This window comes from Monodelphis domestica, chromosome 1 (genome assembly GCF_027887165.1).
Source record: "Monodelphis domestica isolate mMonDom1 chromosome 1, mMonDom1.pri, whole genome shotgun sequence".
Taxonomy (NCBI): Eukaryota; Metazoa; Chordata; class Mammalia; order Didelphimorphia; family Didelphidae; genus Monodelphis; species Monodelphis domestica.
Window position 1 is genome coordinate 219,555,171 of NC_077227.1, and position 24,414 is coordinate 219,579,584.

The 24,414-nt window shown below is 34.5% G+C and overlaps 1 long non-coding RNA gene across 1 annotated transcript; it reads left to right on the forward strand.

Annotated features, from left to right (window-relative positions):
- The first annotated feature begins 8,117 nt into the window (after positions 1–8,117).
- Positions 8,118–23,635, forward strand: LOC103092212 (uncharacterized). Its single transcript, XR_457193.2, has 3 exons — positions 8,118–8,222; positions 10,281–10,388; positions 23,275–23,635. It is a non-coding gene; the product is annotated as an uncharacterized LOC103092212 (long non-coding RNA).
- Positions 23,636–24,414: the final 779 nt, after the last annotated feature.

The following is a 24,414-nucleotide window of genomic DNA, read 5'->3' on the forward strand; positions in this document are numbered from 1 at the left end:
ATTTGCCTCTGATTACCGCTTTGGCTGCATCCCAAAAGGTTTGAAAGGATGTTTCGCCATTGTCATTTTCCTTGATGAAATTATTAATTGTTTCTATGATTTCTTCTTTAACTAAACGGTTTTGGAGTATCATATTGTTTAATTTCCAATTGGTTTTAGATTTGGCTTTCCATGTACCATTACTAATCATTATTTTTTTGCCTTGTGATCTGAGAAGGCTGCATTCATTATTTCTGCTTTTTTGCATTTGTGTGCTATGTTTCTGTGACCTAATGTATGGTCAATTTTTGTGAATGTGCCATGTGGTGCTGAGAAGAAGGTGTATTCCTTTTTATCCCTATTTATTTTTCTCCATATGTCTATTAATTCTAATTTTTCTAAGATTTCATTCACTTCTTTTACCTCTTTCTTATTTATTTTTTGATTTGATTTATCTAAGTTTGATAATGGTTGGTTTAAGTCTCCCACTAGTATGGTTTTATTGTCTATTTCTTCCTTCAATTCTCCTAGTTTCTCCATTAGAAATTTGGGTGCTATATTATTTGGTGCATACATGTTGATTAATGATATTTCCTCGTTGTCTAGATTCACTTTTAACAAAATATAATTACCTTCCCTATCCCTTTTGATCAGGTCTATTTTTGCATTGGCTTTATCAGATATCATGATTACCACTCCTGCCTTCTTTCTATCAGTTGAGGCCCAGAAGGTCTTACTCCATCCTTTAATTCTGACCTTGTGGGTGTCAACCCGCCTCATGTGTGTTTCTTGAAGACAACATATGGTAGGGTTTTGGATTCTAATCCATTCTGCTATTCGTCTACGTTTTATGGGTGAGTTCATCCCATTCACGTTCAAAGTTATGATTGTCATTTGTGGACTCCCTGGCATTTTGATTGCCTTCCCTAATTCTAACCTTTTCTTCTTCGGCTCTACCTTTTAGTCCAGTGATTTACTTTGAATCAGTGCCCCTTGTCCCCTCCCTTGATGTTTCCCTTTTTAGTCCCTCCCTTTTTCTTCCCTCCCCCTCCCCCCTCTCTTTCCCTCCCTTTTTGTTCTCCCTCTCCCCCTCCCCCCCTTGGTTTTCCCTTCTCCTTACCCTTGTTGGGTAAGATAGAATTCAAGATCCCAATGGATCTGGATGTTTTTCCCTCTCAGAGTTGATTTCCCTGAGATTGAGGTTTAAGTAACCCCCCCCTCTCTTCCTCTCCTTCTTATAGGAGTTTTCTTCCCCTCCCCTTCCCATGTGAATCTTTGTGTGAGAACCATTATTCTATTTGGTCTTTCTTTACCCCCTATTTATACATTACATTTTCCCAACATGTTAGTATACATAGATTGATATAAATGTAGTCCTTATAGAAGAGAGTTTGAGTAAAAGAAGAAGATAACATTTTTCCCCTTTCCTTAATTTTTACCTTTTCAGGTATTCCTTGCTCTTTGATTTTCGGTATCAAACTTTCCACAGAGCTCTGGTCTTTTCTTTGCAAAAAGTTGGAAGTCTTCTATTTTGTTGAATGCCCATACTTTCCCTTGGAAGTATATAGTCAGTTTTGCTGGGTAGCTGATTCTTGGTTGGAGACCCAGCTCTCTTGCCTTTCTGAAGATCATGTTCCATGCCTTATGATCATTCAGAGTAGAACTTGCAAGGTCTTGTGCGACCCTGATTGGCATTCCTTTATATCTAAATTGTCTTTTTCTGCCTTCCTGTAGGATTTTTTCTTTTGTTTGATAGCTTTGGAATTTGGCAATTACATTCCTGGGAGTTGTCTTTTGGGGGTTTAGTGTAGAAGGTGTTCTGTGAGCTCTGTCAGTGGCTGTATTGCTTCCTTGTTCTAGAATCGCTGGGCAATTTTCTTTGATTATATCTTGTATCACCATGTCCAGTTTGGTGTTTATTTCTGGCTTTTCTGGGAGTCCAATTATTCTTAAATTTTCTTTTCTCCCTCTATTTTCCAGATCTATCACCTTGTTGGTGAGATATTTTATGTTCTCTTCTAATTTCTTGGTATTTTGGCTTTGCTTTATTAGTTCTTGCTTTAAAGCCTGGTTTTCTTTTACAATTTGGTCAAACTGGTTTTGTAGATGCGTGAATTTCTTTTGCATTATTTCCCACTTTTCCTCCAGAGGGCTTCCATCTTTTTGGTCATTTCTGATTCAAATTCTTCATGGGTTTGTGGAGAGTTTCTATTTCCTTTGGAAGATTTTGGAGAATTTTCTTGTATATCTTCTTCTATCTGCTCTGTATTTTGTATTTTGGCTCCATAGAATGTGTCCAAAATCGCCCCTTTCTTCTTATTTTTCTTGGTATTTTGGGGCTTCTGTGCTTCTGTGGAGTTTGCCATCTCTGAATGTGGAGGATTAGCTTTTCTTATCTCTATCTGGTGTTCAGAGGCTTTAGTCCTGGGAAGATGTTGGTTCTATGAGCTTTCCCTGGGTTAAACTGAATATGCCTCACTGGAACTGGAATGGAAGTGTCGGAACATGAGGCCACACTCTCCCCCCAGGTCGCTTTCCGGAAGTTGCCTTCAGAATCGCTGGCCGTGAGGCTGTTTCGTTGGCCTGCAGGGGGATGGGCTGCAGCTTCCCCAAGCTCCGAGGGCAAGGACTTTCACTGAGTCTTGGATAGCAGGATCTAGCCCGTGAGGCTGTCTTGCCCGCCCTGAGGGTTGCTGTTGTTTCGACCAGCTCTCTGCAGCGGAAGCCCCATGCAGTAACTTTCACCGGGACTTGGGTAGAAGGCCCTGAGGGTTGTTGTTCCGAGGACCCTGCTCTCTGAGCCGGGCCGGGCTGCGGCTTCCCGGAGCCTTGGACTCTGCGCTCCTACCCCTGAGGTCCGAGTGATCTCGGGTTCTGGCTTTTGAGGGGAGCCGTACCTTTTGAACCGGGTCCAGGTCCAGGAGGAGGGTTCCCAGGGTTTGTGCTGTTGATCGTTTTGAATTTCGGTGCCTTAGGAGCTTATAGTTTGAGATCGGTCGGGAAGGGTTTTCCGGAGATCTGAACTTTAGCTTTCTCTAAGCCGCCATCTTAACTGGAAGTCAGTCATCAGCATTTCTATATATCTCCAAGTCATTTCAATAGCAAGAACTAGAAAGAGAAATTCCATTTAAATCACCCTAGAAAATATAAAATACTTAGGAATCTATCTGCCAAGACAAACACGGGAACTATAAGAACACAACTATGAAATACTCTCCACACAATTTAAACTAGATCTAAACTCTTGCAAAAACATTGATTTCTCATGGGTGGGATGAGCCAACATAATAAAAATGATAATGCTACCCAAATTAATCTACTTATTTAGTGCCATACCCATTGAACTACCAAAAAACTTTTTTTACTGAATGAGAAAAAAAATAAAAAAACAGAACAAATTTCATTTGGAAGATCGAAAGATCAAGGATATCCAGGGAAATCATGAAAAATAAAATGCAAAGGAAGGAGGACTTACAGTCCCAGATCTCAAATTATACTATAAATCAGTGGTTATCAAAACAATTTGGTACTGGCTAAGAGACAGAAAAAAGGATCAGTGGAACAACCTTGAGGTAAATGACCTCAGCAAGACAGTCTATGATAAACCCAAAGATCCCAGTTTTTGGGACAAAAACCCACTTTTTGATAAAAACTGCTGGGAAAATTGGAAGATAGTATGGTAGTGATTTGGTTTGGATTAACAGCTCACATCCTACACCAAATAGACTCAGAATGGGTGAATGACTTGAATATAAAGAAGGAAACTATAAACAAATTCGGCAAACAAGGAATACTATACTTGTCAGACCCTGGGAAAGAAAAGACTTTAAAACCAAGCAAGAGCTAGAAAAAAACCACAAAATATAAAATCAATAATTTTGACTACATCAAATTAAAAAGTTTTTGTACAAACAAAAATAATGCATCCAAAATTAGAAGGGAAGCAACAAATTGGGGAAAAAATCTTCATTACAAAAACCTCTGACTAAGGTCTAATTACTCAAATTTATAAAGACCTAAAACAATTGTACAAAAAATCAGGACATTCTCCAATTGATAAATGGGCAAAGTACATGAATAGGCAATTTTCAGTTAAAGAAATCAAGACTATTAAAAAGCCCATGAAAAAGTGTTCTAAATATCTTATAATCAGAGAAATGCAAATCAAAAGAACTCTGAGGTATCACTTCACACCTAGCAGATTGGTCAACATGACAGCAAAAGTAAGTAATGAATGCTGGAGGGGATGTGGCAAAGTTGGGACATTAATTCATTGCTGGTGGAGTTGTGAATTGATCCAACCATTCTGGAGGGCAATTTGGAGCTATGTCCAAAGGGCGATAAAAGACTATTTGTCCTTTGATCCAACCACAGCACTGCTGGGTTTGTATGCCAAAGAGATTATAAGGAAAAAGACATGTACAAAAATATTCATTGTTGCGCTTTTTGTGGTGGCAAAAAATTGGAAAAAGAGGGGATGCCCTTCAATTGGGGAATGGTATATGTTGGTGGTATATGTTGGTGATGGAATACTATTGCACTCAAAGGAATAATAAAGTGGAGGAATTCCATGGGGACTGGAACTACCTACAGGAATTGATGCAGAGTGAGAAGAGCAGAACCAGGAAAACATTGTACACAGAGACTGATACACTGTGGTACAATGGAATGTAACAGACTCCTCCATTAGTGACAATGCAATGACCCTGAACAACTCAGAGGAACCTACATGAAAAACCACTATCCATATCCAGAGGAAACATTGTAGGAGCAAAGACCCCACAAAAAAAAAAAAATTGCTTGACTACATGGATCTAAGGGATATTGTTGGGGACATAGATTCTAAGTGAATATCCTAGTGTAAACAACAACATGGAAATAGGTTCTGATCAAGGACACAAGTAATACCCAATGAAATTGCATGTTGGCTGTGGGAAGAGTGGGTGGAGGGGAGGGAGGGAAATAATGTGATTATTGTAACCAAGGAATAATGTTTTAAATTGACTAAATAAACTTATTCAAATGGAAAAAAAATAAAGACAAAAAAGTATGACATTATAGTTTTAGGTAGTGAAAACATCAAGTTGAAGAGATATAGTATATTAAATCCAGCTACACTTCTTCCTGATTTTCCAAAGAACAGTGAACCATTACATGAATGTGTAGAAGTAGTAGATCTAGTGAATATGCCTAGGATAGATTTAAAAGACACTCCAACCGAAAATTCAGACTTGGTTTTATTCACAGATGGTTCTTTATATTTGTGTAATGGAGTTTGATGTACAGGTGCTGCAGTTGTCACAGAATTTGAGGCACTGTGGTATAGATCATAGTACATATTGCTAGTGGTAAGGTGCCTAGTAACCTTAGTGCTCAAAGTGCAGATTTGGTCACTTTAAATCAAGCATGTTTTCTGGCTAATGGGAAAAATGCAAATGTTTATACAGACTCTGGTTATACTTTTTCTGTTTGTCCTGCTACAGGAAAGATCTAGAAACAATGAGGTTTTATTACTGCATTAGGAAAACTAATTTCTCATGCAGAAAAAAATAACTGAGTTATTGGATGCTATCCAGAAGCCTAAACAGCTAGTGATAATCCATTGTAGAAGTCATAGTTATGGCAGGGATTAAGTCTCTAAAGGAAATCATAGAGCTGATATAATTTCAAAATTTGCTGCAAAAAATGCTCCAGTGTATATCATGAACTTATCAACTATAGAATCTGATGATCTAGAAAAAGCTTATTTAGACTCAGAAATACAAAAATGGAAGGAGAAGTTTGGATGTAGGAAAGAACATGGCATATAAGTTGCAGATACTAGAAAACCGCTGTTACCTAAAGACCTGTATAAATATGTGTGTCAAGCCATCCACATAAAACGTCATTTTGGTACTCAAGCTGCTATTGACAACATAAAGAGACAATGGATAGTGCCTGGAATAAGTACTGTAGTGAATACGATCTGCTCAAGCTGTTCTGTTTGCCAAAAATTCAATCAAGGGGCACTCAGACAGAAAGGTTTAGGTGGTAGACTTTTAGCATATTATCCATTTGAGAGTCAAATTGATTACATCAGCATGCCAAAAGCTAGAACATACAAGTTTTGTCTCGTAATTGTTGACAGATTGACCAAATGGCCTGAAGCTTTTCCATCAAATACAAATACAGCTAGCTTTGTGGTGAAAGTGTTGATTAAGGAAATTATACCTAGATTTATCTAGGTATAATTTAATAATATCTAGGTATAGTATATGTATATAGTCTATACATCTCTCTTAGGGGAATATTGTCAACTTGCTTCTTACTTAAGTGCTTTACAACAAAGACTCAAAGAATTACATGATATGGTAGTATTAATTCAAACTGCTCCTTTGGATTATTCTCTCCATAATTACAAACCAGAAGATATGGTATATGTTAAAAATTTTGCTAAAACATCAGCAACACAAGAGAGTTGGTTAGGTCCTTATACTGTTGTGCTAGTTTCTCCATCTTCAGTAAAAATTTTGGGTAGATATCATGGTATCATTGTTCACATATCAAATTAGCATATGGTATAAATAATGAAAATGTACAAATCATCAAAGAAGAAAATGAAGAAGAGATTGTAGAAAGTTAGAATCATTAGTCAAATTGAGTCTGCAGTCAAAAAGAGCTGTTAGGGAGGACCATTCCTACAGGTGAGAATATAAGAGGACAATGCAGAGATAGAGGAGAATTCAGGAATTAATGGACATTGTTAAAAGACTGAAAATTAATAAATTTAAGGACTTTCAGAAATTTGCAATGAAGACAATCACAGGATTAATGGACTAATGAACTGATACTTTGGGGTAATGTTCAAGATAACATAACACTTATTCATATACAAATACAAACATAATTATTACTATGGAATTGCAGAAGAAGAATTATTCAGGTAAGAGGAGATGAGCAAAGAAGAAACGATCCAAAGTAGTAGTAAGTATATATTGCATGCAACAGTAACACTAATATAACAGTAACACTGACATTACACTAGCAAAACAACATAACATAGCAAAAGTAACATAAAACATAAACACAAAACATAAACATGGTTAGGCTACATTGAATCACTACTTAAATGAGTGAAATAATGTATAGTTAGGGTACTAACATTGTTATTCTTAGCTGTAGATAAGTTACATACTTAGATTTAGTTTAAGTATAGAAATCTAGTTCCAAGAATTTTGAAGATAGATATTAGTTAAGTAGGATTAAGTATATAAGAAAATTAGATACTGACTTGCACTGTATCATACATTACACAACACAAATAACATATGACATCACATAGCAAACAAAATTGTATATAGATATGTAAATATATGTAAATAGCGTGGATAATGGGATTGCAAATTAATTGTATTATAGTGTATGCATATGTATATATGTAATATATGTATAAATATGTATAAGTATTAAGTATATATAAGTTTTTATATGTGTATATATAGCTTACATGCATATATTGTATGCATGTGCTATATATTATATGCATGCACTATATATATGTGTAAATTATATACAAAGTTCACTTGTATCTATCGTTACATGTATTTGCATAAGTGAGTTTAATGTTTGGTTTGATTTTCAGTGTAAAACTTATACAATGTTTTCTTTAGTGTAATTTTCAAAAATTTTCTCTAAGTTTGATATTAATGTAGTAGAATAGTAGTAGAATGCTCTGTATTAGCTAGTAAGAGTAATATTTTGAATTTGATGTTTGCATGTATTTGTATTTGCTTTTTGATTTTGATGTTATTTGCTTGTGCTTTTGAATATGATTGATCTGTATTTTGAACTTTTTAATTATTCATTGTATACTTTCCCCTTTTTCCTTTCCTTGATTAAATACCTAGAATAGGATAGTATTTTGATAAGATAATTGAGTGTAGGATGTTTATTATTTTGGGTAGAAATTTTAGTTTAGGATATATGTAAGTATGTTAAATGCACAAATTCCAAAATACTGTTTTTAACAATTTCAATTTTGTGCAAAATGGGGAATGTAGGAAAGAATTTCTAGCAGGGCATAGCAATGCAGGCTGGCATCCTGGGATGGTGCAAGATCAAGATTCCACAGACCTTGGCTGGGTCAGGATTCTAAGGCAGTTGGAAAATCTCTTTTCTTTCAAGCTAATCAGAATAGAAGGTGTACCTTAGTGGTCTCCCTGAAGAAACCATTTGAGGAGCTGCCAAGGACTTTGGATTATCAAGTAAGGTTGAGTGAGTGTTCCCCTTCACATTGGTGGACAATGTGAATGATGAGAAACTTCTCCCTTTTTGGACCTTGTGAGGACACTACATCTTGACTCTGCTGTCTGACCAACCATCTGGAGTTTGTGAGAATCTGGCCCTGTGGACATTACTAACCCCTTGTAGTTTAGATTAGTTGTTTTATTTAGGTTTAATACCTAGGTGGGTTCATAGAAATAGTACTTCCCTAAATCCCCTTCCAATTCCCTTTACCTTTTTACTTAAATATACCTGTTATTTATTTTATTAGTGTTATCTTCTGTTACCCATCTCTGAAACCTTTCCCTAAAACTTTCCTTATAACAGTTTTTAATATAGCAATATGGAGTAGGGGTTTATTTTCCTATAATTGTGTAAGCAGAGGTTAGATTTAATTTTATTGAATACAAAAATATTTATTTTGTAACTTTTATATCGAAGATGAGAGTTAGCTTAGTTAGTTTAGAGTAGTGATAGCAAACCTTTTAGAGACTGAATGCCCAAACTGAAACTCTCATGCCACATGTGAACCCCTCATCTCACCCCTGACAAGGGAGGGATGAAGTGCTCCCATTGGGCTGCTGAGCAGAGGGGCAGGTGATGTGAGAAATGTCCTCAGGCATTCATGGAAAATGAGAAGGGAGCAGTCCTCTCTAGCAACTCTTGCACATGTGCAAACATGGGTATAGAGGATAAAGAACTTGATGTCAAGAAGACCTGGATTCAAGTCCTTTGTCTGAAATATATGTGACTCTTTATAAGTTGTTTGATGTCTCCTTGCTCTTGGTAACTCTCTAAAACTATACAATACAGATGAGTTGGCCTTCTGGGAGTAGACACATACAGATACATATATACAATTTATTTGCGTATATATGTGAATATATATTTATATATGATGTATATATATGCATATACAAACATATACAAATGCACATACCCATATATACACACATATGTTCACTTGTGATTTATTCTATATCCAAATATATGGAATGTATGTATATATACATCTATATATATATACTTATATAATGTCCATATATGAAATAGTATATAGATAAACTTATATGCATATTAATACATATGCAAACTTATATATGCATACACACTCAAATGTATATGTCCACTTTTTTGAAAACTTCTAATGTGGAACTTATTAAATTGACAATTCATTTTTCATGTAATTCAGAACCCTAACCTATACATCAAGAAAATGGAAACTCAGAGTTGTAACATATTTTAGAGGCCATCTATTCCAATGTGTGGGTGTACAAGAATCTGTCCTATACTGTCCCCAATAAAGTTCATGTTGCTAACATTCTGTTAATCATACTATTGAAGAGGAAGTCATTAAGTCTTAAAGCAAAATGTTCTACTTTAGCAAAGCTTTGGTTTATAGGAGGACTTTGCTCACATTGAGTCTAAACTTGCTTGCTGTAATATTAATTTCAAGATCTATGTCTTAATCCTCTTGCTACAGTATAGACAATATATCTTATTTTGCTCAGAAGTAATCACTAAGAACTTTGTCTCTACAAAGAGAAAATATGTATTTTTTTCTTCTTTATAAGTAATAATCTCAGACAAGAAGGTCTAGAATTAGTTGTCAGAGTAGGCAGACTACTGCCTCTGGGTATGATTCTAAGAGTCACCAAGATGCTTCCTCTGTCCTGAAATATATCTTTCTACTCCCTCAAATTACAGTTATATGATTCCTTTGGTTTACCTCTGATTTCTGGCATTGAAAATGAGTGTGCATAGAATATCAGAATTTGAGAAGTGGAAACATCTCAGCAGATTAATAGTCCAACTCATACTCAAAATTAAGCACTATCAAAAGATACTTTATATAGCTTTTTGTAGGATTAAAGATAAAAATATTAGGCTATGGGGTCATTTTTCTAGAATTATTGAGATCAGATTTTCTCAAATCCAGACCTAAGACTATGCATGGAATATGTTCAAAAGGTATCACACTTCAGTTCCCATAATTCACTTACATATTAGTGTGGAATAATTTATTTAATTCTTTCCAGGTAGCAGAGAAATATGAAGAAAGATAAACATCTTGATTGTCTGAACAAAAAGGAAAGAATGCTACTATACATGCAAAGGTAGAGAAGGCATAACAAAGAAATTGTAGGGTAAGGGTGCATATCCTTTGATCCCAAAATACTATAACTAAGTCTATATCTAAAAAAATATAAAAGTAAAAGGATTTATATGTACACAAATATTTATAGCATCTCTTTTTCTATTGCAAAGATTTAGAAATCGAGGAAATGCTTTGTCAATTGGGGAATGACTAGATAAATTTTGGCATATGACTGTAATGGAATAATATAGTTATAAGAAATTATGAGCAGCATGGTTTCAGAAAAAAAAATCTAGGATAATTTATATGAACCCATTCAAAGCAAAGAGAGCAGAACTAGGAAAACACTATAGACAGTAATAGTAGCATTTTGAATGATCAACTGAGATGATTAAGCAACTTTCAGCAATACAAAGATTCAAGATAATTTCAAGGTCTGTTGATGAAAAATGCTATCCATCTCCAGAGAAAGATCTAATGGAGTCTGAATGAAGATCAATGCCTACCGTTTTGCTTTCATTTGTAGCTTATCTAATATGGAAATGAGTTTTCCATGACTGAAAAAGAATACTCTATATCAAATTGTTTGCCAAGAGGAAGTGGATGTGGAGAGAGGGAGAGAATTTGAAACTCAAAATTTTTAAATGAGAATGTTAAATTTTGTTTTCAAATATAATTGAGAAAAATAACACGTACTAAAAAAATAAATTGTAAAGTGAAAAGGATTTAGTGGACAAAGTGCTTAATAAATGTTTTAAATATTGAAGAAGATTCTTTGTTTTTGAAGAATAGGTTTATTCACTACTTCCACAATGAATTGCATTCCATTAAATAATACTTCTCCACTGATTTCTGGACATAATTTATAACCTCTTCTCCCCTACTCCTATGTATTGTAATATTTCTCTGATATTAGAGAATTAACCTTGAAAGAATCCTGTCTCTAGTTGTCTCTGTATACAAAGTATTGAAATAATTCTATTTGGAAGGTCAAAGATATTAAATCCTGATCCAGTTGGAAGTCTCAACAAAGATAAGGGAGAAATTGTATACTATCCACCATAATTTGTGGAAGAGATATGAAATGTTAACTTTATGAGAGAAATCCCTGTATGGCAAATTTCAGGTATGATCAAAAGCACTGTAAGCATTCAGAAAGGAAATGTATTCCTGATTGTCCGTGACCAAAAAAAGAAAAAAGAAAGTTTCTACTTCACTTTAAGGTATGGTAAATGATTTACCACTATTGCTTCTGCCTCCACACCTGTACACACATAGTATTTTGTATTGAAATTTGAAATTTTGTACAAAAGTGGAATTGAATTACTATTATTTTTTAAATCTTACAAGGTGCCAGGAGGTGAATTTAAGGATATGAACTAAGTGAACTAAGTTGTGAGATGTGTACAAAGGAATTAGAGGTGCCTAAACTTTTGTTTTCATGTGGTGAATATTTAAACTTTTTTACACTTCAAACAAAAAAAATAAATTCATCTTCTTTAGATCATATTCGTTTGATTTATTTTTTCTTCTCGGGCAACTTTTCTTTTAGAAACTTGGATAGTTCCTGTGCGAGGAAGTCAAGTGATTAAAAGAGCCTAATGAGGAAAAGAATCAATGGCCCAGAAGAAGTAAAATTAGAATTAAGAATTAATTGATTTTGAAAAATCAGATTCAAAGGGAATATTAAATATAATTCCTCTAGAATCATTAAACGCATAGTAATGAACTGAGAAACTTAGTGGGCATTGCTTCTTCTAAAGTAAAAAATTTTATTAGATAACTTTTAAATTTGAAGAGGTAAGTTTTAAGGAAGATTTTTTTTTTAAATACACCACTCATTTCTTTCAAAACTAATCTCTGATATTGAACTTGTGTCAGTTGGGGTAAGGATACTTCATGAGAGGAAAACTAATTACACTACTGTATTATAGTCTAGTTTTTGTGACAAATACTTAAAATTTTTCAATTGGCTCTTTTAACTAGGACATAATTTATAAACTATCCTGTCATTGTGGATGATAGTTCATTTGTAGCAGTTCATTCTCTGAGAAAATTCCAGGGAATAGGAAAAAGTTGTATAGCTATTGAACTTGTGTACATCAGAAGCAGATCTGAATCTCAGGTCTTCCTGATTCCAAAGCTACTCTAATATATATATATATATATTTAAATTTAGGGTTGGACTGAATATTTAATTGGTCACCAGGGATTTAATTTATAAACCCCAAAAATGAATTACTAAAGTAAAATGGAATTTATGGTAGTTTATTTTTATGATAGAGGGAAGATATTAAGGAGGAGAGAAAAAGGGAGAGGAGAGAGAGAGAGCTCTGGTTTCCTCTGAGGCAGGTAGAAATTCTAAGGCCCCAGCTAGGGGAAAGGAGTCTCAAGACAATGGGCCTTTCTTGGAGGCTCATGCCTCCAGAAAGGGCAAGGAAGGAAGTCAGCCTTTACACTCACCATGATGTTAGTTCAATCAGCAGATTCTTTTAACGGCCTCAACTCCAAGCGACTTCACTCTAAGTGTGTCTCTTTCAAACTCCAAGTGTCCCTCTTCACTCCAAGTCTGAGTGTCTTCCCTATGTGTGGGTCTGTTTCCACTTTTAAAGAAGTGTCTTGTGTCACTTCCCCTAAATTTTATGTCTACCAATCACAGCTGACACTCCACTCCATTCCAGGACTGCCCACTCTTTCACATATGGGTCACAGACCTCCCACTCAATGTATGAAATGGGTGTTCACACTTTTTTTGTGGTTAAAATCCAAAATGGGTAGATCTCCATACTAAACTTTAAGTACTGTGTTTATACTTTGGGGATTAAAATCTAAAAATAGACATGGGATTACAATTTAATCTTCATAATTATGGAAGAGCCAAGTACCTTCATTGTTACAATCAGGGGAGAGCTAAATCCAATCTTCATTCTCTCTCTCTCTCTCTCTCTCTCTCTCTATATATATATATATATATATATATATACACATACACAACACTCTAGTACATTCCTTGTCTTATCTCTGGTTAGCAGTATCTAATTCTAACTAATCATGGAGCAATAATCAATTAATATTATATAAAAGTATATATTAAGTATATATATACTTATTAAGTATATTAAGTATATATATATACTTATTAAGTATATTAAGTATATATTAATATTATATAAAAGTATATATTAAGTGATTACTACATTTCAGGTAGTGGTATTTCTATTAGAAATATAATTATGAAGAAGGAACTTCTGAGGGTAGAGCCAAGATGGAGGAGTAATTAGAATAGCAATTCTATTTCACCATGAAAATCATCTCGACTAATAGTAAAATGTTGCCATGAAACAAATACAGGAGTGAAAGAACTAACAAGGAGACAAAGTGAAACAACCTTCAAAAAAAGAAAAGAAAGAGAAATTCCATTTAAAATCGCCTTTGACAATATAAAATACTTAGGAATTTATTTGCCAAGACAAACACAGGAATTATATGAACACAACTACAGAACACTTTCTACACAATTAAAACTAGATCTAAACAATTGGAAAAACATTAATTACTCCTGGGTAGGATGAACCAATATAATAAAAATGACTATTTTTTTTACCAAAATTTTACCAAAATTAATCTACTCATTCATTGCCATACCCATCAAACTACTTAAAAAGTTTTTTTATAGAATTGGAAAAAATTATAACAAAGGTCATCTGGAAGAACAAAAGATCAAGAATATCTAGGGAAGTAATGAAAAAAATGTGAATGATGGGGGCCTAGCAGTACCAGATCTTAAACTGTATTATAAAGCAATGGTCATCAATACAATATGGTACTGACTAAGACACAGAAGGGTGGATGAATAAAATAGACTTAGAGTAAGTGACCTCAGAAGGTTAGTGTTCTATAAACCCAAAGACTCCAGTTTTGGGGACAAGAACATATTATTTGATAAAAATTACTGGGAAAATTGAAAAACAGTATGGGAAAAATTAGGTTTAGATCAACATCTCACACTTTATAGCAAGATAAATTCAAAATGAGTAAATGATTTAAATATAGGGAATGAAGTCATGAATAAATTAGGTGAACATAGAATAGTGTAATTGTCAGATCTATGAGAAAGGAAAGATTTTAAGACCAAGCAAGAAATAGAGAATATCACAAAATGTAAAACAAATTACTTTCATTATCTCAAATTAAAAAAAAAAAAGTTTTGTACAAACAAAACCAATGCAATCAAAATTAGAAGGAAAGCAACTAACTGGGAGAACATTTTTATAACAAAACTCTGACGTTTTAATTTCCCAAATATAAGGAACTAAATCAAATTTTAAAAAAATCAAGTCATTCCCTGATCAACAAATGGTCAAGGGACATGAATAGGCAATTTTCGCATGATGAAATCAAAACTACTAGTAAGTACATGAAAAAGTGTTCTAAATCTCTTATAATTAGAGAAATTCAAATCAAAACAACTCTAATACTACCTCACACCTAGAAGATTGGCTAATATGACAGCAAAGGAAAGTAATAAATTTAGGAGGAGATGTGGCAAAATTGGGACATTAATACACTGCTGGTGGAGTTGTGAACTGGTCCAAACATTCTGGAGGGCAATTTGGAATTATGCCCAAATGGCTTTAAAAGAATGCCTACCTTTTGATTCAGCCATGCAACTATTGGGTTTGTACCCCAAAGAGTTAATGAGGAAAAGAGACTTGTACAAAAATATTTGTAGCCAAGCTCTTTGTGGTGGCAAAAAATTGGAAAATGAGAAGTTGTCCATTGATTGGGGAATGGCTGAATAAATTATAGTATATGATGGTGATGGAATATTATTGTGCTGAAAGGAATGATGAATTGGAGGAATTCCATATGAAGTGGAAAGACCATGTGGTAGAGGCATGGAGAGAGGACTTGCAAGCCAAGCATGCAAGAAACAAGCTGGGGACCTGATCTGCAAAATCAAGGAGAAGGTTCCAAATGGAATGTTCCTGGAGGAGGCAGTTGAGTTGGCCAGGGGAGGGTCTGATTCTGTCTCTCTCTCTGGGGTTGACTGAACAGGAGACTTTGACTCTCTGGGTTTTTCTGTTCAAAGGAGGCAAGCCTGACTGAAGAGGGAAGAAACTGAGAACTATTACTTAGTTTCTGTCCCAGACTGAAGGACCCTTGAGGAGGGGCTTCTGAAATTAGTCTGAGAGACCTTGGTGGTTTTGTGAAGAAGAAAGAAGATTTTAATAGTGGTACTCCATCTCTCTGACTGTCCCTCTGTCACAGTTGTGACTGGACTGATTTCTCAAATACCTCCTATCCCTCATTATAGATTAGGGAAAACCTCATCCCTCTTACCTCAGTTTCCTATCCTGTTGTTTCCCAATAAACCACTTACCTGTGAAAGAAAACAAGAGTATTTTATAGTCCACTCAGGGGGAAGGGAGGAAGCCAAAAGGCTTCAAGAAGTGAGTGGTTAAAGGAGGGAGGGAGGCAGGAAGAGGGTAGGAAGAGGTTAGGAAATAGATTGATCCACTAGCCATCAATAGAGATTATAGGCAAGTTCCAGAGCATTCCCCTGTGGCAGAATCCCTCTATCCCTGTAGCAGCATCTCTCAGTATCTCTCTCTGTCTCTGTAGCAAGTGTCCCATACTAGCAGCTCTCTCTAGTCTCAAGCCAGAGTACATCAGTCACTGCAACAAGTAGTTTACATCAGATTATCATTTTTATTACAACCACTAGGAACTGATGCAGAGCAAAAGGAGTAGAATCAGAAAAATGTTGTACATAGAGGCTGATGCATTATGGTACAATCAAATTCTACTAGTAGCAATGCAATGACCCAGGGCAATCCAAAGGAACTTATAAGAAAGAACATTATCCACATGCAGAGAAAGAACTGTGGCAACAGAAATACAGAAGAAAAACATATAATTGATCACATAGTTTGATAGGGATGTGATTAGAGTTTTGGTGGTAAAAGATCACTCTACTGCAAATATGAATAACATGGAAATAGGTTTTGAACAATGATATATGTATCATTGTTCTTGTCAGCTGCTTGTCAGCTTTGGGAGGAAAAAGCAGGGATTGGGGGGAGTAAGAGGGAAGATTATTCATCATTTACCCAAAGAAAAAATATTCTAAATTTTTAAAAAGCGAAAAAAACAATACAGAATAAAATGAGCCCTATTCATAATGATCTTACATTCTAATAATGAAATTGCATGCATTTATAAAATGTGTATAATTAGAAACATGATCTTTATCAATATAAATTGATAAAATAATGATTAAAAGTGATTAAAAAGTGATAAAAATAGAACATTCAGAGTTTCAATGGTAATAGATGATAGGTATATTGGATAGATAGATAGATAGATAGATAGATAGATAGATAGATAGATAGATAGACAGAGGATAGATAGTAGCTGAATTTATAGATACAGTATTTCAATGATAAATCTAGAAATATACAAGAACTGGGAAATTGTTCAATCTGATTCCAGTCCTTATAACCTTGTACAGAGTGTTCTCCTGACCATGTGGATCTGGGGCATAGGTAGATATTCTGACTTTCCTGGATCAATTGAAACTCAAAGTCACATGCCATCTACAGTGCCCCCTCACCTAAGAGCAGGAAAGAACAAATATAAAGAAACAAATAGAAATACCATGTATTCCTAAACAGATATATTCTAGAATGGTGACAATAGGCCACTTGTCTATGGAATTGTGACATCTCTTGTCTTATTCACTACCAGGAAAGAGAGAGACTGAGTTAGTAACTTCTTTATATATAACAGTTTCTTGCTCAGTATCCATTCAAAAGCCATTCTTCACACAGTAAACAGTCAGGAAGCCATCATAGAATGCAGAAGTCAGAACATGGTACAAATCTTTATTTCATAAAACCTGAGCTCTCATGGGCAGTTCCCATTACACACACATAGTATTTGTCCTTAACATAGACCTCCTACTCCCTTATACTTGAATGGATTTTAGTGATATTGAGAGATTTAAGATAATCAATATTGTGATTCTAAAGTGATTACCATAAATTCCATTATAATCTTAATACAATCAGTAGAATTCATGATTTTTATTAAGAATTTCTAACTAAAGCATAAAAACTGCTTCTAAAGGGATTTCTAAATGCTCCCTAAGTTTGTACTTCCCTTTATCCTAAGATGCTGGCCATCTGAGTCTCATGTCCTAATCTGGCACAAACATCAAGCACCCTTCCCTGTTTGGAAATAGCCATCCTTCTCCCCAGATCAGATGAGCCTGAGGTAATAGCCATCACTATCTGCCCAACTAAGGGCATTGCCTTGTGGTTTGGCCTTTAGACTAATATGGGCTTTCCGAAAAGAACTAACCAATCAGCTTTGTACTTGGGTAACTGTTTCTAAATAAGATTTATATGATATGTCTTGTGATATGTCCTCAACCTTGTATGGAAATATTCATTTTGTTACTGCTCCAGTATATAAACCAGGTCTCTGACTCCAGGTGTTGTATCTTACCAGGGTCCAACAATGTAATACATGCAAGAGAATGCTTTTATTGGAAGACTTGGCCCTATTCCAAAAAATCTAACTTTCTACCTTGACTTGGAGAAATTTGGCTTTTTTTACTTTATTTACCTATATTGATTTGGTGGGTTTCTATTATAGAACATATTAGTATTTATTTCATGTAATGCAATTTTATTTAGAAATTGAATTTCAGTAATTCATGGGCATCCCAACAGTTTTCAGTTCTTTGCCACCACAAAGAGAGTTGCTCAATTTTGGAATGTGTATGTTCATTTCCTGTTTCCCAGTTCTACTGGGGAAACAAACCCAGTAATATTGTATAAGGGTATACACATTTTTATAACTCTGACTATAATTGCAAATCACTCTCTGAAATGGTTGATATAGTTTCACCAGCAGTGCATTAGTTTCTCCATTGTTCCACATCCCCTCCAACACTTGTCATTTTTATCTTTTGTCATGTTAGTCATTCTGCAGTGTGAGGTGATATCTCAAAATTATTTTGGTTTTTATTTCTCTAATTGGTAGTAATTTAGAGCATTTTTTAAATAAACCTATATATGGCTTTGATTTCTTCTTCTAAAAATTGTCTCAGTATCTTTTACCCAATTATCAGTTGGGGTTTGAATCTTTTTTTTTTAATTTGGCAAATCCCTCTATATATTTTAGATATGAAACCTTTATTTGAAAGGATATCTCCGATTTTTTTTTCATATGTACTCTTGCTAGGAAATATATATATATATGTATATATATATATATACATATATATATATATTTGAGAAGTAGTATTGCTCTCTCCCTCTCCTTCCCTTTTTTCTTTCTTACATACACATACACACACACACAGAGTCAAATTACATAAAATCTCAGAATTTTTCCTCAATAAAAGGAAGATTTTAAGAATTAGTAACATCTAAGTTTCCTTCTGATTCCAGATCTTTGATCCTATGATACATCACATAGCAATTAAGATCAAATTTAGCTCCTTATACTTATTGGTTATGTCCCCATAAGCAAGACTCTGAGTCTCTGGCAGCATTTTAATACTACAAATTTTACATTATTTTCCAAAAGAGTGCTCATAAAATATAGCTCCTTGGCCTATTGACACATATATGCATACATATATATATATATATATATATTTTAAGCTTTTTTATACCTTTAAATGTTTTAAACAATTAATGCAATTATATATATACACACATGCATATATGTATACATACACATCAACTATTTAAAAATTGCAAGCAGAAAGTGAAAGCCTTGGCCCTTTAAATTTTTTCATTTTTCATTCTATTATTTTGATATGTAAATTAGAATATTTCAGTTTACCTTTGGATCCAAATACATCTCACATTCTAATGTGGCGTATTTACAACATATTACAACGAATCTAAGCTGTTCTGAGAACATTTCAAAGTTTTTCCAAGTGGGGAAGACTAATCTGGCTATTGTGCTGGAGGAGGTGGGGGTGGGAATCAAAGAGCTTAAATCATTAACACTGTCAGGAAATTAGCCATCATATCCTAGACTTCGTTCATTGTTGTTTCTCAACCAATTTAGATGAGCAGATGTGTTTATATAATTTTGTGTGATATTTTACAGAAAATACAAAACTCTACATATGTGCCAAAAAATAACAGGTGCAGCATAGAGCAGCTCTAGGGAAGCTTTATTGAATTTCATAGATTTATCTTTTAAAGGCCAAGAGTGTATGGTAGGATAAACTGCAGGCGTTAATAAAGTCCCTGAAAGCTTGATAAGAATGCATTCAAAAGGAAAGAGGAAACTATTTAGATAAGAGGGCTTTCTATGAGAATAGAATTTGATTATATGGCTGGCATTCAGAGCCATTACAAAACACACACGCGCACACACACACACACTCACACACACACACACACACACACACACACACACACACACACACACAACTGGCTGAACAAGAAAGTAGCTGCTTTCTGGGTTGGTCATGTCTCACCAAAAGCACTGATTGTACATTGAAGTCAATATGAGGACAGTTCGTGAAAATGAAACTACTGTATATACATAAGTTAATATCTCCCCTGATTATGAGTTTGTAAGAAAACTGGAGAGCAATGAGACTTAGAATAGGGTATTTTTTAAAATTGCAAATGTATTTCTAGGTTATTAGCCTTCTTACAAACCCTAATTAGAATGCATTGATAAACTGTGGTAAAGCATATCCTTTAAAAGCATGAAATAGGTGGGGAAATCTTTGTTGTCATTTTAATTTTATTTGCACTTGGAATAAATATCTGTTGTCTTGGTGGTGGTGGTAGTGGTGGGTGATCTAGCTAAATTTTTAGTTGAACAAGAGAGCCTGGTAGGTGTCTAACACTGGAATTGGTAATAGAGACAAAGGCAGAAATGGAAACATTTCCTGCTCTCAAAGAGCTTTTTTTTTTCTCTCTTTAAGTTCAAATTATTTACAGAAAGTAATTATAGTAATGATACTGATATGCATATAAAATACTTAAAATTTTAATAGCTCTTTCTTATAGAAGAAAAAATAAATACTTCTCTGTTATATACTAATCATTTAAATTATTTCACTAAAAAGTGGTCTGTCCCAACCTAACAAACACCTTCTTTTGAAGTTTTGTTTTTTTTTAATTTCATTGGCTGTTTACAATTCATGATTTGTTGCTTCCAAGGGCTGCCTCAATATTAATGAACCTTAGTCAGTGACTTGGCCAGGGACACTTAGGTATTAAATGTGAAAGGGGACATTTGAATCCATATCTTCCGGACTTTAGATTCAAGCAAAGCATTCAGTATTGAATTTTATTAAAGTAAGAATATATATATATATATATATATACTGGTTCAGTTCAATATAAATAAGGGTTGGGAATGATAACCAACTTCATTTAAGACATCATCTCTGCCTTCATGAAGTTACCAATTTATAAGGGAGATGAAAAGAAGACACAGATGATTTGAAGTATCATTGAACATAATATGTGTAGAGATGAAAAAAAATAAAGCTTTGTGGAAAATATAAGTACACTGTAAGCAGCAATTGTCTTCTGTCTTTTTTTATTTTATCCCTAGTGCTTAGCAAAGTTCCCAGTACACAGGCATTAAATAGATGCCTGTTGATTGATTTCTTTAAAGCAATAGAGCCTTAAGAAAGACATCATGTAGGGGTGGTATTAAGTTCCCTCTATATCATCTCCTCTTCCAAGATTCCCTACTTGTTTAATGAATCAACATCCTTTCATTGTCTCAGGTTTGTAATCTTCATATTATCCTGTATTCTCTCTAACTTTACAACTAATCTAATCAATTACCTAATCTTTCCTCTACCTGCATATATTTTCAATTTGAGCCCTCCTCTCTATTCACAAAGCCATTATGTTGGTAAAAACCCTTTATTCACACCTTTTGTTCATACCTCATCCATTCTTTCCTAGATTATTACCTAGTCAACATATTGGTCATCCTGCATCAAGTGTGGGACTACTCCACTACTACAAAATTAATACTCCATAAGTAAGGAACTTACCATTTGATTGTTTCATAGTCCAGTGGACTGATATTGGTACTTGTTATTTATAACTTTATACATATAACAAAAGAGTGTATGTGTGTGTGTATAAAGATTAAGTATACCTATACACATATGTATGTAAATATATTCACATATATTTGTATGGATATAAGTACATATGTATATGTGTTTACATGCAAATCCTTCAGTTTGGCTTTTAATATACCATAAGACTTAGATTTACTTGATATTTACATCCTTACTAATTATGAATCTTTCATCCTATCACTACCACTACCAATAATACTTTTCCCCAAACTTTGTGATCCAGCCAAACTCACCTTCTTTCTCTTCCTCATACCTATTAACCTATCTCCAACCTCTGTACCTTTTAACTGATTGACATCCATGTCATTAATTCATTTTCTTCTTATCTTTACCTCAGAATCCCCCACATTTTTTTCTCTTTAATCTTTAGCTCATACAGCATATTTTGAATGAAGCCTTTCCTAGTCTCATCCTCAATTACAAGTGCCCTGCCTTCCATACTACATCTTGGAATTAACTACTGTATATATATATATATATATATATATATATATATATATATATATGGTAATGGTGATAAGATAGGAGATTGATAGCCAGTAAGAATGGAAATATATATATATATATAATGTGTGTGTGTGTATATATATATATATATATATATAGCATATATATACACATTGCAAACTATTATATTATGTGTAATGTTTCTATATAATATTATACATACATACAAGTATTTGGTTTGGTTTGGTTGTTATCTTTCATATGTGAGGAGGATCAAAATGACATCATGCTGTTTGGGTGAATGTAGGGTATGTCTGACTATGGATGATCTGATCAATAACAGGACAGGTTGGGCACAAATACCCTATATGAACATTTGGAACAGAGATGTTTAAATTTACCTATCTTGTGTTTATTTCAAGCTACTGCAATTTTGTTTTGCTCAGAGAATACAGAGCTTTCTTTGATGTGGGCCCACTAAGCTAGTTTGTCCTATGCTAGTTATTCCCAGAAAAATTGATACCAGAGTTTTTTTCAGAGAAAACTTTGAAAGTATTCTTCTATGCTTCTTCTGACCTGTTTGAGTGCTTGCCTTATGAGTTTTCTTTAAAATAGGGTTTTTTGTTTCAGGCAAATGTATTTGGCATTCAAACAAAGTAGTCATCCCATTATATTCTCTACAGTGGAATTTGAATGCATGGCATTTCAGCTCAAGAATGAATGCCAGTGCCTGGTTCCCTAACTTGCCTGGTGATCTTCAAAATCTTCCTAAGATCATTCAAAAAGAAGTGATTCAATTTCCTAGCCTGATTTTGATAGATTGCCCAGGATTCACAGACATACAACAATGAAATCGGTACAGTTGTTAGTAGACCTTTAGCTTAATATATAGCCCAATACCTTTTCTCTCTCATACTTTCCTTTGGAGCATCTCAAATACCAAGCTAGCTCTGGTAATGTGTTTGTTAATCTACTATCTAAGTGTACATCCTTAGAAATCATACTGCCAAGATGAGTGAACTTATCCAAAGCATTCCAAATTTCTCCATTTGTTGTCATCAATGGTTCCATGGATGTATGTTGCAATGCTCATTGGTAGAGAACCTCTTTTTTAACTGGCAGGGGTCAGGACAAAATTAGTACAAGTAGCAGAGAATTTATCCATACTCTGTTGAATCATAGTCTCAGAGGAAACACTGAGCGCACAACCATTGGTGAACAAAAAAATCATACATCAACCCTCCACTTTATTTTTGGTGTATTGCCTTTTCAAGTTAAATAATTCCAATCAGTATGGTAGCTGACTTTGATCCCATTGTCTTTCTCATTAAAGGAGTCCAACAACATTTCTGAATACTACTAAAAAGCACAGGAGCAAGCATACAACCCTGCTTTACTGCATTGGTGAATGGGAAATCATGTGAGCTTCATTCAATATCCAGAACCTGTGCACACATGCTTTAATGGTGCTGATGCTCAATACTGATGAACTTCTCTGGACACCAAATTTTGCCATAATATTCCATTCATGGCATGTCTGACTGACATCATCAAAGGCAGCAAACCTCACATCAGTTATTCCTTGGCTACTATGACTCTCAAGTAAATAATTATCTTCTTGTTGTTATCAGGTTATTAAAGAGAACTCTGGCAAGAATATTGTCAAAATTAAATAAAAGACAGACTATACCCTGTGATTGTCTCAGAACAACCTATTACTTTATAGAGATGCAATGTATACACATACATATAAACAAAGATGTTTATATTTATACACATATGCATACATTTGTTATTATTATTTATTTGTTGTTGTTTATCCTTAATTTTCAAAGGACAAATAACATAGCCCTGTGACTTGTAAAAGAAACAGATTTAAATGATGCAGATTTGTACAAAGTCACCAGACTCAGTCTCTCTTGAGGAATCATTCAAGTCCAGTGCAAAGACAAAAGGCAAGGTGACTGGCAATGAACTAAGAAGCAGTGTTATCTTCCCACCTTCAATTTTTGGTCAAACTCTTTAAGTGATTCAGAATATTTGTTTCAAAGGCTTTCATAGCCATTGCAGAAAATTGTTCTCATCTGTCCACTTTAGATGCTTTGGGTAAACATTTCACTGAATCACCAATGTTTGGGGCTATGCAGAGGGGACTAACACCCCAGGTATGAGAGCATTCTGAGCCAGAAGCAGCCGTAGGTACATGTAGCCTGAGGCAGTGAAACTAGCATAGACAAAGAGTTGCTTAATACCAAACCTACCCACTTCCACAAGGCCTGAGGTAAGGAAAAAGTATTGTGGGGGATTGCCCAACTTTTTGCCAAATAGCCTGAGGCAAAGAAAAGGCAGATTGGTGAAATCTTGACAAGTGGCCTGAGGCAATGAGACTGAGACAGCAGAGTGGAAGGGTCACCCAACACTAGCTCTTCTTGCTTCCACATAATCTGAAGAAATGAAAAGGCATAGTAGGGAT